Source organism: Epinephelus fuscoguttatus, linkage group LG15 (genome assembly GCF_011397635.1).
Source record: "Epinephelus fuscoguttatus linkage group LG15, E.fuscoguttatus.final_Chr_v1".
Lineage (NCBI taxonomy): Eukaryota > Metazoa > Chordata > Actinopteri > Perciformes > Serranidae > Epinephelus > Epinephelus fuscoguttatus.
The window spans coordinates 28,276,622-28,291,740 of record NC_064766.1 but is presented as its reverse complement, the minus strand read 5'-3'; the positions used below and the strand labels follow the sequence as shown (position 1 = coordinate 28,291,740).

The window sequence follows — 15,119 nt, the reverse complement described above, 5'->3', positions numbered from 1 at the left end:
TATACTGTAAACAAAATAGTTGATAATATCTAAGTATGAGGTTGGAGGCAGCAATGCGGAGTCAGCACACCAACTTCTTGATGTCATATAACATGGATCAATGTTGCTAATAGATAATGATTCAGCACAATAACTGTACCTGGCATCCTTGCTGAGCTTGTCTCTGTGTGATGTTCCCTCAGTTTGATTCTGCCTCTCATGTTTGACGACTTAATGGGTTGGATATCTTACTCATCTGTGTTGTTTACTGTGCCGCTCACTGTAGCTATACCATTAAAACAGTGCCACATGTGACTAGCATAGACTGAATAAGTTATTTTGTGTGTGCATAGTTCTGTTCATGCAACCCGTCCCTTCCTCTCCGGCTTTCTCCAGCAACAGTATGACGCCCTCCTCCTGTCATCCCGACTCAAAGGTGCCCATCACAGAGTCAATGAGTCACACTTCTGCGCATCCATGCCACGGTTTAGCAAGACATGACATCAAAAGGAAAAAAACTAAAAAGCCCCCAGAGTGCTAGATACAAAGACACACACATACTCACACATTTCCCTTGACTAATCTCGGCGGCTCGTGTCCATCATTAGCTCACTATTAAACAATAGGGAGCAGAGAGAACCAGCTGCAAGCCACAACCAGCTGTGCTATTATTATCTCCCAGTGTGTGTGTGTGTTTAAGTGTGTGAGTGCATACATATTTTTTTCAGAAACCTTTGTTTAAGCTTATACTAACTTTCCCCCAAATTGGCAGCTTTTGATCATCTTCTGGCCTTCCTCCCTCATTTAAAGTGCGTGTGTGTGTAAGAGAGTGTGTCGAGGCCTATCTCCATAATTAGGGCAGACCAGCCACACATGGGTCTCCCCTGACACTTCCCCTCCAAGACCTAAATATTCATGAGACTCTAAACGCTTTCATGAGCTCTGTAATTATGGCCAGAAAATAGACGGAGAGAGACAAAGACAGAAAGCGGGAGAGCGCAGGAGGCAGGGAAGGAAATGCCCTCACACTTTCTAAAAGCAGGCTGTCCCGTAGTATCAGCAGATAACATCAACAATGGTGTGCAGTTCTGCCAACCGAGAGTCATCATTGCTGCAACATTACTTCAATAATAACAAAATTTTCCTTCATTTTTTGCATATGCCGCACCACGAGTTGCTTAATTTGACATGGAGCGCTGACTTCAAGTGTGAATATTAAAGTAAACAAGCTGATGTACAAATTACTCTCCGCTGTTATATGGAGCTGTGGTGCCACAGAGGCAATTCTCCTCGATGATGAACAGTAGAAGGAATCAAAATCAATACTCAGTTATGGCAGTGCTTCTTTTTGTGATGACTTCAGAAAACAGACTTCCTCAATTTATTCCCCATTTGACTTGTATCTGCCAAGTAGCGCTGGGCAAAACACCAAAAAATGTACTGAGGCTGACATCAGGAGTCGACCCACAAGTGACTGATTTGAGTTGGCTCGTGCATGTATGTCGAGTAAAAGCTTTTCCCCGGATGATTTAGTGAGTGATACGCTATAAAACTACAACACCTACTCATCATCGATGCTGCTTTGATTCTATATACAAAACACTGATGAGTGCGAATGCTGAAGGTCTCAGTATGTTTCCAATGAGGCAGAAGTGTTTATAGCTATTCCAAATAGCCACACTGACAGATGGGGCAGGAAAACCCCACCACAGAGTGGGCCTCTCCTCAAAGGCATTGACGGTGCTGCCTTCCATTGTGCATATAATGATGAAAGAATACAACTTAAGAAAATACATTCAAACCCTGCCTGTATGCTGAGAGATACTGTTAGACTGTTGGTTTCAGAAAGCTTTAAAAAAAAAAAAAGGGCGGGGCAACACAATGGTTTGAGTTGAAGGTGTGAGAAAGAATAGTATCAGTAACATTGTTAACACTGTGCTACATTACAGAGAAATACAAAACCGTACTAATGAACCTTCATTAATATAGACCTATATTTTATCTACAAGTGCACGTCACACACTGAGCGAGCCGCCTGTTAATGACGCTGTGGGCTAATGGGCATGTAGCTACTTCCATGTTTCAGATGACACGTCATGTTTGTAGTCGACCAATGAAGATGAGTTTACATATCACCTTGGGTTCGTCCTTCACCTTCTCAAAATGATCCCACACTTTGGATTTCCTGCCCGACATGTTATTAACTAGCCTGTGGAATAACTGCAGGTACCAGCCCTGGAAATTAGGGGCCGTACACATGCTGCGTGCAGAGCTGATCTTCTTTCAGAGGCTGTTTACAAGTGTGTAGGCTTAACGTCCGTGGGACAGTTGTAAAGCTCTGGGTAGCCCTGCACTAACATGATTAACTTTTCCGTATTTATCAAGCCCTTTTTAGATAGGAATTGTGCAAATTTGCAGGAAAGTGCAATCAGTCTTTTTCAGCATTTGCAGTATCAAAACAAAATCTGGGAGGGCGGAAAATTGCCGCCTACCTACTTTTGTTTATACAGAATGCGCCTTTTTCGGGGCAATGGGGGGGCGTGAGCAAGTAACAAAACGTGTGTCTCAGCGTGTGACGTAAAAAGTGATGTGGGAGGGAAGCCGCGGCTAGTCAGGCGGCGATTCTCTCATAAATCGGTCCGTTCTTTACCGTCCCCGTCATCTGACGGTTAATAGCTTATTCGTTTGCAAGTGCAAGGAAGGCACGCAATTCCTCATCTCCCCAGTTGTTCATCTTCACAGTGCTACTAGCTGCTCGCTAATTCCCGCTATCAGCTGTTTCCTGTTTATCCACCGCCAGTGGGTCGCACACGCGGCGTCATCAACAGCTCCTCCTGCAAGTCTTCAACAGCTCCTCCCGTTGCAGAAGGCCGCCTCGGTCTGTTTAAACTTAAAGGGTTCTGCCAATATGACTATCTCCGAGGCGGAAAATTGGGCACCTCAGATCAACTCGCCTTTCTGCCTCTGTGTGTATAAACACTTGCAGCTTGCCGGCAAATCGGCCCAACACTCGCGGAAAATCTGGCAGTGTAAAAGGGGCTTCTAACTGAATATTTACGGGAGAAGGGAAAGATATCTGTCGGCTGTGATTGGTTTGTAACGTGACTCCTGTCTGACTGCTCAGCGTGGCCACTTCCTGTGTCTGTCCTTTCAAATTAAATTTCCACATGGTCCAGTCATATAGGATTTGATTTATTTTGACAAGGTGCAGCTCCCAACAGAGTTTCACATTTGTTTTTTTGTTTTTTTCTGTATCTAAGCAACCAATGAAATCTTGCCGACTAATGACCTTTCTGGTCGACTAACCTTTGGTCGACTATTAAGGGGCAGAAGATAGAAGATTTTATTTTCAGGAGACCCTGATGTGACCTTAATATAAATTGGGGTTTTTTTTGTTGTTGTTGTTGTCAATTTTGCTATCATTCTATGTTAACATTTAAAATAATCGATATTTTGGCCTTTTCCCAGCCGAAAGACTGTGTTACAGTAAAGGTGTCCTTGGTCGGGTTTCCCATAAGTGTTGAAGCCCTGGGATCATCCCATTCCTTTAAAGGCCTGAGGATAAATCTAATATCACATCTAATATTAGTGCGAATATGATGTGTGGTAGCCGGGCCTTAGAGTGCTGTCTGGTCTATTTTTGGGTTTATAAGTAAATCGTCGGAGAAGCCAGCGAGGATTCCTGTTACAAAAACACTCTGAGATGAGACGTGAGAAGACTTCAAGGCTTTTAAAGAGAATCTCTGGCAGGAAATTCTGTTTTCCATTTTTGTCAAACAAAAGAATTATGCAACATCCATCCAGACAATCAGAGCAGTGAACGCACCCTGTTAGCTTTCATTCCATTGTATTTTCCTCACAAGGTTTTCGCTCGGGCCAAAACGATCACATGCCTGCTTTAAAACCCAGGATGAGTCAATTGATTTTATCTAACTGGAAAAGTCATCAGATTGTCTCCTGGAAGCCACAAAACCACAGGCAGACTGCAGCATGAGGAAGCTGATTCAGAGCTGATTGTCCCACCACTGACACATAATGACACTGCACTGACACACAGGCGCAGAAAAGAGAAAGGCAACACTTCAATATTGAGGAGAATATTGAACACACACACGGACAAAACAGTGAATCACCACAAGATGACAAATGAGCGGGAGCACAGCACCTCAGACACTGCTGTCATTTATATGTAAATGAGCACACCGCTACTTCCTCCATGCAGCCCTCTTTACTCCGCAGAAACCAAAAGATAGAGCAAACTTCCGATCAGATCAGACAAGGTGTCAGGACGAGATGATTGGGAGCGACGGGAAGCCAAACGATTCCTGACAAGATGGGACACAACAAGGTGAGATGAGCGAAGATGATGGGGTTTACGAGGAGCGGACATTAGCCGTAACTAAGGTCTGTTTGTCACAACATAAATGATTTCATGTCCCCTGTTGTCTCCCCAAGGGCTCCAACTCCACTGCCGGCTTGTCAGGCTGTATTCCCCGTGAGGGGAACTTTGACTAACGACTCACTGCTGCAATCTTTCCTTGGTAAACTGATGAGCGTCACACGGGATGACACCAAAGATGACAAGCAGCACCAGCCTCGCCCTGACAAACTGAAGAGCAAGCAAAAAGCACGAGGAGATGCACTAGGGAAGTTGCACACAGCTGTGTTTCGGGAATACATGACGCCTCTGCCACTCACTGGACTGTCAGGAACCAGGAAGAAATCCATTCATATTACTTTAAAGTCCACTTTTTTATCCTGTTATTGTAACGGCCTCAGTGAGTCACCAGTGCATCAGCAAGCATATCGCACTGCCTGCACACACACACACAAACACACAGGTGTGCACACACAAGTTGTACACTGCATTTAGACACTAAGTACCTGCCAAGGACAAGAGGAACACATCGTCTTTCTGTTTTTGTTTCTCTCTGCAGCAGGTGATGTCATGGACTTCAGAGCGCAGCAGTGCATCAGAGAGCCGTTTTCCCTGAGTGATGTCTGTGTATTTGTGTGTGTGTGTGTGTGTGTGTGTGTGTGTGTGAGAGAGAGTGTGTGAGAGTGTGTGAGTGTCTGTGTGGACTTCTGTGAGCTCAGCAGTCTATCACTGACTTAACAAAAGGCTGCTGAATATAAATCCGTTCCCACTTTCATCTGCCAGTCAAAGATTCATACATTTACATGGATGTCCTACAGAAATATGTAAATGGCAACGCCAAGAGTGAACCTGACATATTGACAGACAATCCACAGATAATTAATTAGCCTACAGCTAATTTAGCAGCTCAATGAGGCTGTGCTGCTTTCCAGAAAAGGATTAAAGAAGTATTTCACCACTGGGAGGATGGTCTCTTCATAAAACTAGGCTGTCTTTGCAGGAGAAAGACAAAAATACATGACCAGAGAAAACAGAGAAAAATGCCTGTGGCATTCGCTTTTACCCAAGAGGAAGTAAACCTACAACTACCAGAATGCACAGCACTGAACCAGATCAGCGCTGCTCAGTTTTACCATTTGATCTGTTTTTTCAGCCTTTTTTTCACTGTGCAGGAAACAGTATGGCGCCCACTTCCTGTTCACAAACTCTCGCTTTAACAGCTAAATAAGACCCTAAAATATGTTTCTAAAGAACAGTTAAGGCAAGAGATAGGCAGTGCAGTAACAGAGTCTTGGTTTACATTTGATCAGCACTGCCTAGTTTCAACATTTGACCTGAGTTTGAGAGAGAGGGGCATCCATAAATATGCAAGGCAGAGTGTGCAAACAGCAATATCAGGTGATGACAATAACCCCCGAAAATCTGATCTACTCCTTCAAATATATATACATGCATTCTTCCTTTGCACAGAATTCATAAAAGTACTAAAGAAGGCAAATTTACAAGGAAAAAATGGGAGAGGACACGCTTTGAAAACATGGAATGGCAACATAAAGTATGCCTGTTTCTTAATCTACTTCTATACTCTTTGTCGGTGATAGCAACATGGGTGGCGGGGTATATGGAAATGTGGAAGAACAGCCTGTAGTTCAAACATTCTGAAAGCCAGCTTAACCGACCGTCGTCTGGCCGTTGACTTTGACCGGAAGCCATCGTTACGCATTGTGGTGCTTCAAGCTAAATGCTAACATCAACATGCTAACAATGGCAATGCTAACATCCCTGTGCTTAGTAGGTTTAGCATATTAGCATGGTAATATTATAAGTACAGCTGAGGCACATGTACTTGGGTATTAATTACGGAGAAAACAGAGTGTGTGAGTCCTTCCCTCCCCTCATGTAAAGAGTATGGGTGTCATCCTGGACAGAACATTGTCCTTTGAGGCACACATCAATGATGATGCTCTGTCTGCATACTCTCATCTACATAGTATTAATCCTCATCGCCCGTCCCTACACTGAACAGCACTGCTATCCTCGTTCATTCTTTGATTACATCCTGTATTGATTATTGCAACTCTGTCCTCTTTGATCCTCCTCTCAAGTGTCTTCATAAACTCCACCTGGTCCAGAACTCACCCGCCCATATCATTACCAGAACTCCCTCCACAGATCATATCACTCACACAGCAACTTCACTGACTTGATTTCAAGATTCTGCTTCTCTCCTTTAAGACCCTTCATAACTGGGCCCCTCTGTATCTTTCTAAACTCCTTCATATCTCCACACCCTCCTGTACTCATCTGCCTGATTGACTATGATGGGTTCTTGAGCCTTCAGCCTCTGGAACTCTGTCCCAAATGACATTTGCAATATTGACTCCCCTTCACCTTTAAATCATGTCTGAAAACACACCTGTTAAAGCTGGCATATTGGGTCTGATTTAATGGTGACACAGATATTGGGACTTTCACTGATAATCATTTTATACCTGTTTTTTACATCTATGGTGTGTTATAGTTAAATTATTAACCAATCACTGTATACTGACGATTTGTTAGACTTTATAATCTATGGATACCTTGCTGTTTGTTTTTTTTAAACTGTGACAAGTAAGGTGTCCTTGAGTGCTCTGAAAGGCACCTATAAATGAAATGCATTATCATTATCAGTGTTCAATTGGCATGTTTCCATTGAATTAATTCAGATTAATTGCTGGCATAACTTTGACTGTATTAAAGTACTGTACTGACTGTAAAGCAGGTCAGCTGAACATGTAAACAACTTAAATTCGTCAACAAGGAGGCATACAACTCAACAAGCATGGAGTACAAAAACTCCAATGATAAATATGTAATGAATTAATATTTACTTGGGTTTATACTGAGCTTTTTTCAAGGATGCTCCCATTTACGCATGGATCAGCTGCAAGTTACACTTTGGAAATGATGTAGAAAAAACAGGCCCAAAAAGAGAAGTATGACCGATAGAGTAAAAGTTAAGGGATCACAAAAGTTATTACAATTCATCCTAAGGGGGGGATGAACGTGTGTAGCAAATTTAATGGAAATCCATCCAATAGTTATTAATATATTTCAGTCTGGACCCACCGACACTGCCATCCCTAGAGCCACGCCGCTAGCATAGCTTAAAATGCCAAACACTTGTTCCAGCTTCACAAATGTGAGGATTTTCTGCTTTTCCTTGTCTTAAATGACACTAAACTGAACATCTGTGGGTTTTGGACTGTTAGTCAGACAAAACAAAGCACTTCAACATGTCACTTTCAGCTCTGGGAATTGGTTTTCACCTTTTTCTGATATTTCACAGGCAAAATTACAGATGATAAATCACTAAAGAAAATGATTGCTGTTTGCACCCCCAGGCAGACACGTAGATGGATCAAAATCATCTCAAAGCACCAATTCAACACTTAGCTCATACTTGTCAAAATGTGACTCTCACCATTAGAAACAGAACACTCTGTGATGTATTTTGCACCTTGATTTAGACCAATTTGAGGCTTCACAGGTTCAGATCTTTGAGCCTGCTTCCTGTAAGCGCCTGCTTCCTGTGGTACTCTGCAGTGGCACACAAAAAACACACAGTGGGGGGAGGTGGGGAAATAAAGCAATTAAAAATAATGACGGCTGATGGAAAACAGCTCACGGTGACTACAAAACGTTGGCCATCTTATTGCCAAATTGCCTCGTGTGACTGAATGATGAGCGAGGTGACACACTGGGCACTGAGCAGAATGCAGATGAGCAATATGTCCGGCAACTGGCAAGAAATTGACCTACAATCTAATCTAAATTTCTACTCTGTGACCAAGATGTTGATTAATTGATGCGCAATAACACTGAGTCAACTTCTTGGTGATTGTTGCCTTTCAGAGCTGCCCGAAAAAGTCGCCCATCTCTGCGTCACTGCATTTAAATTAGTGCTCTGACATCACTGGCACCCTTCTATACAAGGATTACTCCAACACGCTTCAGGCAGAACTTCCACTATCTCAGTTTAAGAATTTTTACCACTCTATACATAATACCAGTCAGTATCTGTTCAGTTTAAGTAGCAGTGACAGGGTGTGATAAGACGCAGCGGAGTTAAAAACCCTTATCTGGCCTACGAGCTGAATCCCATCTGCCTCTCTCCTCCGACTGACTCATAATGCTGCTTATTAGTCCCTCTGGAGGGATAAAGGGGACAAGGGGAGATTTTTAAAAAGGGAGGGAAAACGCAGGAAATCAAGACAGAGCGAAAACAGATCAGGAGGGAGACGGCTGAGCAGGAGGAGAGAGAAAAATGCAAAGAATGTGCAGGATGAGAAAAGGCTACATTTCATGAGGATAGCGTAAGTGTGCTCGCTGAAAATTGCAGGTGTGAACAGAAAAAAAAGGATTTGAAAAATTCATAGTGTTATTTGACATGTACGAGTCCAAAGCAGCTGCAATCAGTTGAAGAGTATTTGCTGAAAGCATTTGAAAATTTAATTTTGAGTTAGGCACTCCAGTTGTCAGTGTGTACGTCAGTGCTGAAAGTAGCGGAACAAACGTTTGAAGAGGAAGCACTGAAAGCAGCCGAAGTGTGGGAAAATAAAAGCAGTTACACTAGGGACGCCAGTTTCAGTTCATTTTGCTTTCGACAGCCCGACACCCATTGACAGGTAACTGATCTGTTACACAAAATGATGTGAAATACAAGAGGCCTTTCCTTTTAGTCGGGTGCTCCATTGACTCAGAGCTTTGCTCCGCATTTTAAAGCACTCTCTATTTATAGGTGGTGAAATTTTAATGTTTTGTGATGTAAATGTTTTGCCTATTATTCCAGTTTCTGTTGGCTTTACAGACAGACAGACAGCTGGCTTTGTTAACATGCAGAAACAGTGCCCACTGACCACCCTCTGCACCCAGGTCACCCTAAGCATCACCCAGGTCATGTGGGAGCTAGCTAGCAGCACCGCTCATTTGCAATTACCGCTGGTAATGCGAAACAGTGTTTCCCACAGAATAAGAATGTATATGTGAAAAGGACGGGAGATTAAACTCATGTTTTATCATTCTGTGTCTGAGGTTTTTGCAGGTCTGTGAACACAGTGCAGGAGGAACTCCTTCCTCAGCAGCAGCAAACATGGTGGCCACCTGTCCGTCTCCTCCCAAGTAGCCTTAAGCTGAAAACATACTGCCGCAGCGCATCATTTCATGTGATGCGTGTCAAGCACAAACCGGAGGCATTGCGCTGCAGCTTGTTAACAGACGACCACACAAAGTTATTACTACTTTGAGTTAAAGATCTGTACTTCCTCCACCTCTGCGTTAGCTTAGAATCATGCGTGGAGAGCCCCTAATTAAACTTGATTCCTCACCTTAAGAACCAGCCGCCATTGTCTTTATAATGACGGGACGGTGGATCGTTTCGCTCAGGATATTTCTTGACCTCAACAACAACTCTCTCGTCATCCAGTCTTTGTCACACGAGACAGCAGCAGCTACAGACTTGTCTTTGCACATCAGTGGTGAGGAGAGGAGTCGAGCTGCCATAGGAGCAGAGAAAAAGAGCTGCTACGTACAAGCAGAGAGCGAGTGGAGGGAAAAATGTATTTAATTCCAGGGGTGGCAAGGCTGGAAATATGACAGTGGCTTAAAGTGCCATGGGACGCCAACGCGAGTCCATTCACCGCTGGTGTGTTTTGGCTTTTAGAGAGTCCAGCAGACGTTGCGCTAGACTTTTTCCATCGCCGGTCATTTTGACCGACAGGGTCATAAAAATCCAGTCATAATCTATTTTTACCGGTCATTTTAATTTTCGTTTTTAAATGAAAATAAAGATATTCAAAGACATTTAGTTTTCATTCATTCGTTTTTAATAAATCCAACAAGCAAGTTATAAAGTGTGCATTAATAAGGACATGAACGAAAAGATGAACAGACATCCACACACCCGTGCCATTAGGCTTTGCCCCGGACACACCGGACGCGTCACTAACACGTCCGGTGTGTCCAGGGCGTTATGTAGTTATGCCTGTAGACTCGGTGACACAAACTTAAAATTGTAATTAAGTGATTATGGTATTGAAACATGTGTTCAGTTATGCACTATTGTGTTATTTTAAATTATAAACACGGTATTTTCTCCTCACGTTCCTCAGTGCGTGCTGGATTCTCTCGTCTTTTCTGTGTCCAACTTCCTGTTTGGTGCGATCCACTCGATCCAGCTTGACAGAAGCGCTCGTGGCTCCCATGAAAAATAGACCAGACGCCGAATTGAAGCGCTGCCTCCGCGGACGCTCCGCTCTGCTCAGCGGCCTGTGTGGACAGTCATGTTAACATGGCCGCTGACTGAAAACTGCCTCCGCTGCTGGGCGCCGTGCTTCCGTTGCGCGTCCGGTGTGTCCAGGGCATTATGTCAACAACGCTACATGAAGCAGATGAATGACTTTTTCTCTGCAGTGTGAAAACGGCAGCCACTTAAACCACTGACTGTGCAGTCCGCCACCAAGTGGGCAGAGGTGGTAATTGCAACCGGTCAAAATGACCGATGGCCTTCAGATTTTCCAGTCACTGTTGTAAAAAAACGGTCAATGACAGAGAACATCCGGTTTACGCGACCCCTGGAGTCCAGTACAGTTCAGTTAAGTTCTTTTGGTTTTGGTCACCTCTCTGTTGAGGTACCAAGCACACAGATCTGGTTTGAAAAGGTGTTTGTGGTGGAAACGCTGAACAGACCTAGGGTCTAGGTACCATGTCTGATGGGTTACTGTTGGTTTCAAAGGCACTATATGAAAAGTTTTTGGTGGAAACAGAGCTTAAGCGGCTTCAATTTGAGCTGCATAACCCCTTTAGCCTTGTTAACTTACGTATGTTAGCACCACTAGCCGTGCTGACAGTGTTAACATTGCTTACAAGGTTAACAGTGATCACATAAGCAAAGGTAACAATGTTAAAAGGCGTTTGTGGCTCAAAATTGTTTCCACAGCAACTCTGTTCAGTCTGGATACCGTTACTTGTAGTAATTGCCGAATCAGCGGCCAGCTGGCTTCCACCAGACCTGGGTTGTGCACAGTGCAGTTAACTTAGCAAGTAGCAAAATAAACCTATAGACCAACATGCATAAACGGTCAGAAACACTGTCAGCATTTAAGCGATTAACCATTCACATAACTAAGTTGGACTGTCATTTAAATAGTCAACGATCAATGCATCTGAAATTTCAGTTGAACTGAAGTGTGCTGAGAACAAGTGAAATTTCAGCTGAAGTTGAAGCGCCTGAGATAGTTTGGAAGAAGTGCACTGTCAAGCTGAAGTGTCAGTCGGTATGTCAGGAGTGACAGCAGCCGAAATGTCAGCTGGAATATTTGAGCTGTCAGTTGAAATGGTAAAAAAATTAGTTGATGTGTAGCGGCTGAACGCACTTGAAATTTCCATTGAAGTTAAAGCGTCAAAGACAGTTAAAGTGTCAGTAAGTGCAAGAGCCGAAGAAGCAGGAAAGAAGAGCAGAGACAAAACGCTGTGGAGAAAGACAGGCAGGGAAGATGTACGCAACATAGCGTTTGAGAAATGTGGATACCAGGGAAGCGCCGTGAAAGCAGAAGAAGAAAGAAGGGAAGTAGGGATAGAAAATTAGAGGGAACGACACAGAGACACAGGCGGTGCTGGTGAGCAGACTGATCTCCCGTAGTGACCGACTGGTCAGATCCAGCAGACAGATAAATGACCCCCTGTCACCATTACAATGCCCCGTCCCCTCCTCCTCCTCCAGCTCTCTCCCCGCCAACCACCCCCCCTCCCTTATCTCGACAGGTCATCCATCAACCACCAGACTCCACCCACTCATGCTCTACATACGCACACAGTTTTTTTGCCTATTACTCGTTATTAAACTAAATGAAGCGATGCTGCACCTGGTACATGTGAGGAGGGAGCGACTACCCTCCTGTTTCCACTGTTCTTTCTCTTCTTACATTCCCATCCTTCTCCTCTCTCCTCAGCTCTTCTGTTACACTCCATCTCTCTCTCCTCTTTCCTCTCCTCCCCTCCCTGCTCTCACCATCTGCTCTACATTTTCCATGTCTTTGTCACCTTAGCCATCTTAGCTGTGTAAATGTCAAGGTGTAGCCACAGAGAGAACTGATCACTGCGAGGAAAACTGCACGGAAAGGCATCGTTACCTTACAAAATAGTACACAGGCTAACTAACTGCTGCTGTAGAGTCAAACTTCTTCCGGCTTATACAAACAGCCAATGTTGGTCATTATAAGTAAATAATTTTGAATCAATACAGGACTGCAAAATATATCTTTTTTTTGTTGTTGTTTTGTTTTTTATCGTCATCACACTGCCAACTGTGCAATAAACACATTGTATTGATTGAGGGTTGAAAGAGGGTGTCAGTACAAAATTAAATTTGAAAATTTAATTGTGCTTTTTCTACTGGTGCCTTCTGTGTTCACATTAATCTTCAGCTTGTTCAATAAAAGAATTTTGGAAATAATTTCCTTTCATTTTTTTTAATCCAACAAGCAATTTTGTTGTTGTAGCAACATACTGATTAGCAGAACTGATTAACGGTCCAGTGATCTCTACAGATAGTTCAGCTTCTGGTAAAAACCTCCTAAAAGTCTGGATTTTAAGTTATCGGAGCTAAAAGCTGAGCACAGATTAGTGCTGGGCTAGTAGTCTGTCTGCGATGAGCTGAACAGCATTGGAAAAATATTGATTTTTAGCGTGATACTGCTTTATGTTGTGTTTTTACCAGTTCAAATGACGTGGTCCATTTATTTTGGAGAGGAGGAGACCTTTAGTGATAATTTGGCTTCTGATAAAAACCTCCTTAGAGTCTGGATCTTAAGTTATTAGAGATAGAAGCTGAACACAGATTAGTGCTGAGCTAGCAGTCTGTCTGCGATGAGCTGAACAACATTGGAAAAACACTGATTTTTAGCGTGATACTGCTTCATTCAGTGTTGTTACCAGGTTCATTTACCAGGTCTGTTTGTTTTGGAGAGGAGGAGACCTCTGTGGATAATTCAGCTCTCTATAAAAGTCGTCTGAACATCTGGATCTTAAGTTATCGGAGGAAAAAGGTGAGTACACATTAACAGGTGCTTGGCTAGACAACTGCCTGCAATGAGGTGATAAGCATCAGAGAAACACTTATTTTTAACAATTAATTAATTAATTCAATGTTTTTATAGGCTTAAATTACCAAGTTCATTTGTTTTGGAGAGGAGGACACCTCTGGGAATAATTCGACTCCCGGTAAAAACCATGTGAACGTCTGGACCTGAAGTTATCAGAGAAAAAACATCTGTGACGAACTGTACAGCCTTGAAGAAACACAGATTTTTTTAACCTGACTGCTTCATTTGGTGTTTTTACTGGTTTAAATCACCTGGTCTGTTTGTTTAGGAGAGGAAAAGACCACTGCAGATAATTCAGCCAATGATAAAAACCTCCTGAACAACAAAACCTGAAAGAATCCTCATCAGGAGTTCACACTTGACAGATGGAGTTCAGCTGGGTGCAATCTGCAATTCCCACTACTAGATGTCACTAAATCCTACACACTGGCCCTTTAATAGCTTCTGATTAATCACAAGTACTCTCATCATCGTGTTATTCCACAATGCTTACGCATATTTTCCTCATATCTTGCCGCCCTAAAACAATGGTACCTTTATTTTGCGAGCAATTTGTGTACCTCAGGAGCCCCTAAGATGTCACAAGATGATTCAGAGGGGATACAAGATGTTCATGTTTTGCCTCTTTAATACTTTTCAAATTAAATCATCTCAGTTTTGGTTTAACTATTCACATCATAGATACAAAGCAACGTGTGACAAGGGGTCACAGGTAGAGATTGCTTCACTTTAAAGGATCATCAGCCATAAATGTCTGAAACCGCTGATGTACCCCTTGAATCCATATTTCTCTCATCTATCACTCAAACACACACTTCACATCCCTACAACACAGATTCAGTCACCCTTTCCATCCCATTACTGTGTGACCTGATGACAGACGAGGTGCCATCAGTGTGACCAGGTGTAACTGTACACATACATCATGCAAACACCTGGATCCATGTGCGTTCAGGTACCGTGGGTCAACGTGTCTCTTTGAATGTTTCTGTCATAACCTGTGATAAATTCAGCAAGAGAGGTGAGAAACTAAAAGTAACCCTCGCTTCAGAGAGGGAAGTAATTTTAAATTTAAATTTCAACAGTGAATCAACAGAGGGGACTTTTTTTTAGCGTTCAGCTCACATTAACCTACTGCTCCAGATCCTGTGGTCAGCTCATCCGGTGTAAACACAGAAACACTCACCGAACACGAACTCAACTCGGCTCCAAACGACACTTCTCTCCGAGGTTGTCTCCGCCGGGTGAGAAGAACCAAGTCCCCTCCTCTCCTCCGCTGATGACAACAAGCGTTATTCCGGCGCTGTTACTTTTGTTTTGCTGATGTAGCGACGGTTTCTTTGTTGCAGTCAACTGCAGCTCGACACATCCAAGCAACCAGAGACCCGATGCTGAGTGTCCGTTTACTCCGCACAGCGAGCGCTGATTGGTCGCCTCACCACAACACAGCGTTCTGCTCTGACGCGATTGGCTCAGGCACGGGCGGTGCGTTCAGGAGCTGCTCGTACACTTAACTCTCATTGTACCAATGAATATAGATGTACATAATTAACATCACCACTACTACTACTTTTACCATTAGACTCCCACTACCACTACTACTACTAGACTTCTGCTAC

At 43.3% G+C, this 15,119-nt stretch overlaps 1 protein-coding gene across 1 annotated transcript in view; it reads right to left on the bottom strand.

Moving 5' to 3' along the window:
* Window positions 1-14,890, bottom strand: part of LOC125902193 (SPRY domain-containing SOCS box protein 4-like) — a 121,311-nt gene extending 106,421 nt beyond the window's left edge. The window contains exon 1 of the mRNA XM_049598368.1: window positions 14,687-14,890. The gene's annotated coding sequence lies outside the window, so the exon portion shown is untranslated. The remainder of the gene's footprint in view (window positions 1-14,686) is intronic.
* Between the last annotated feature and the right edge of the window lie 229 nt (window positions 14,891-15,119).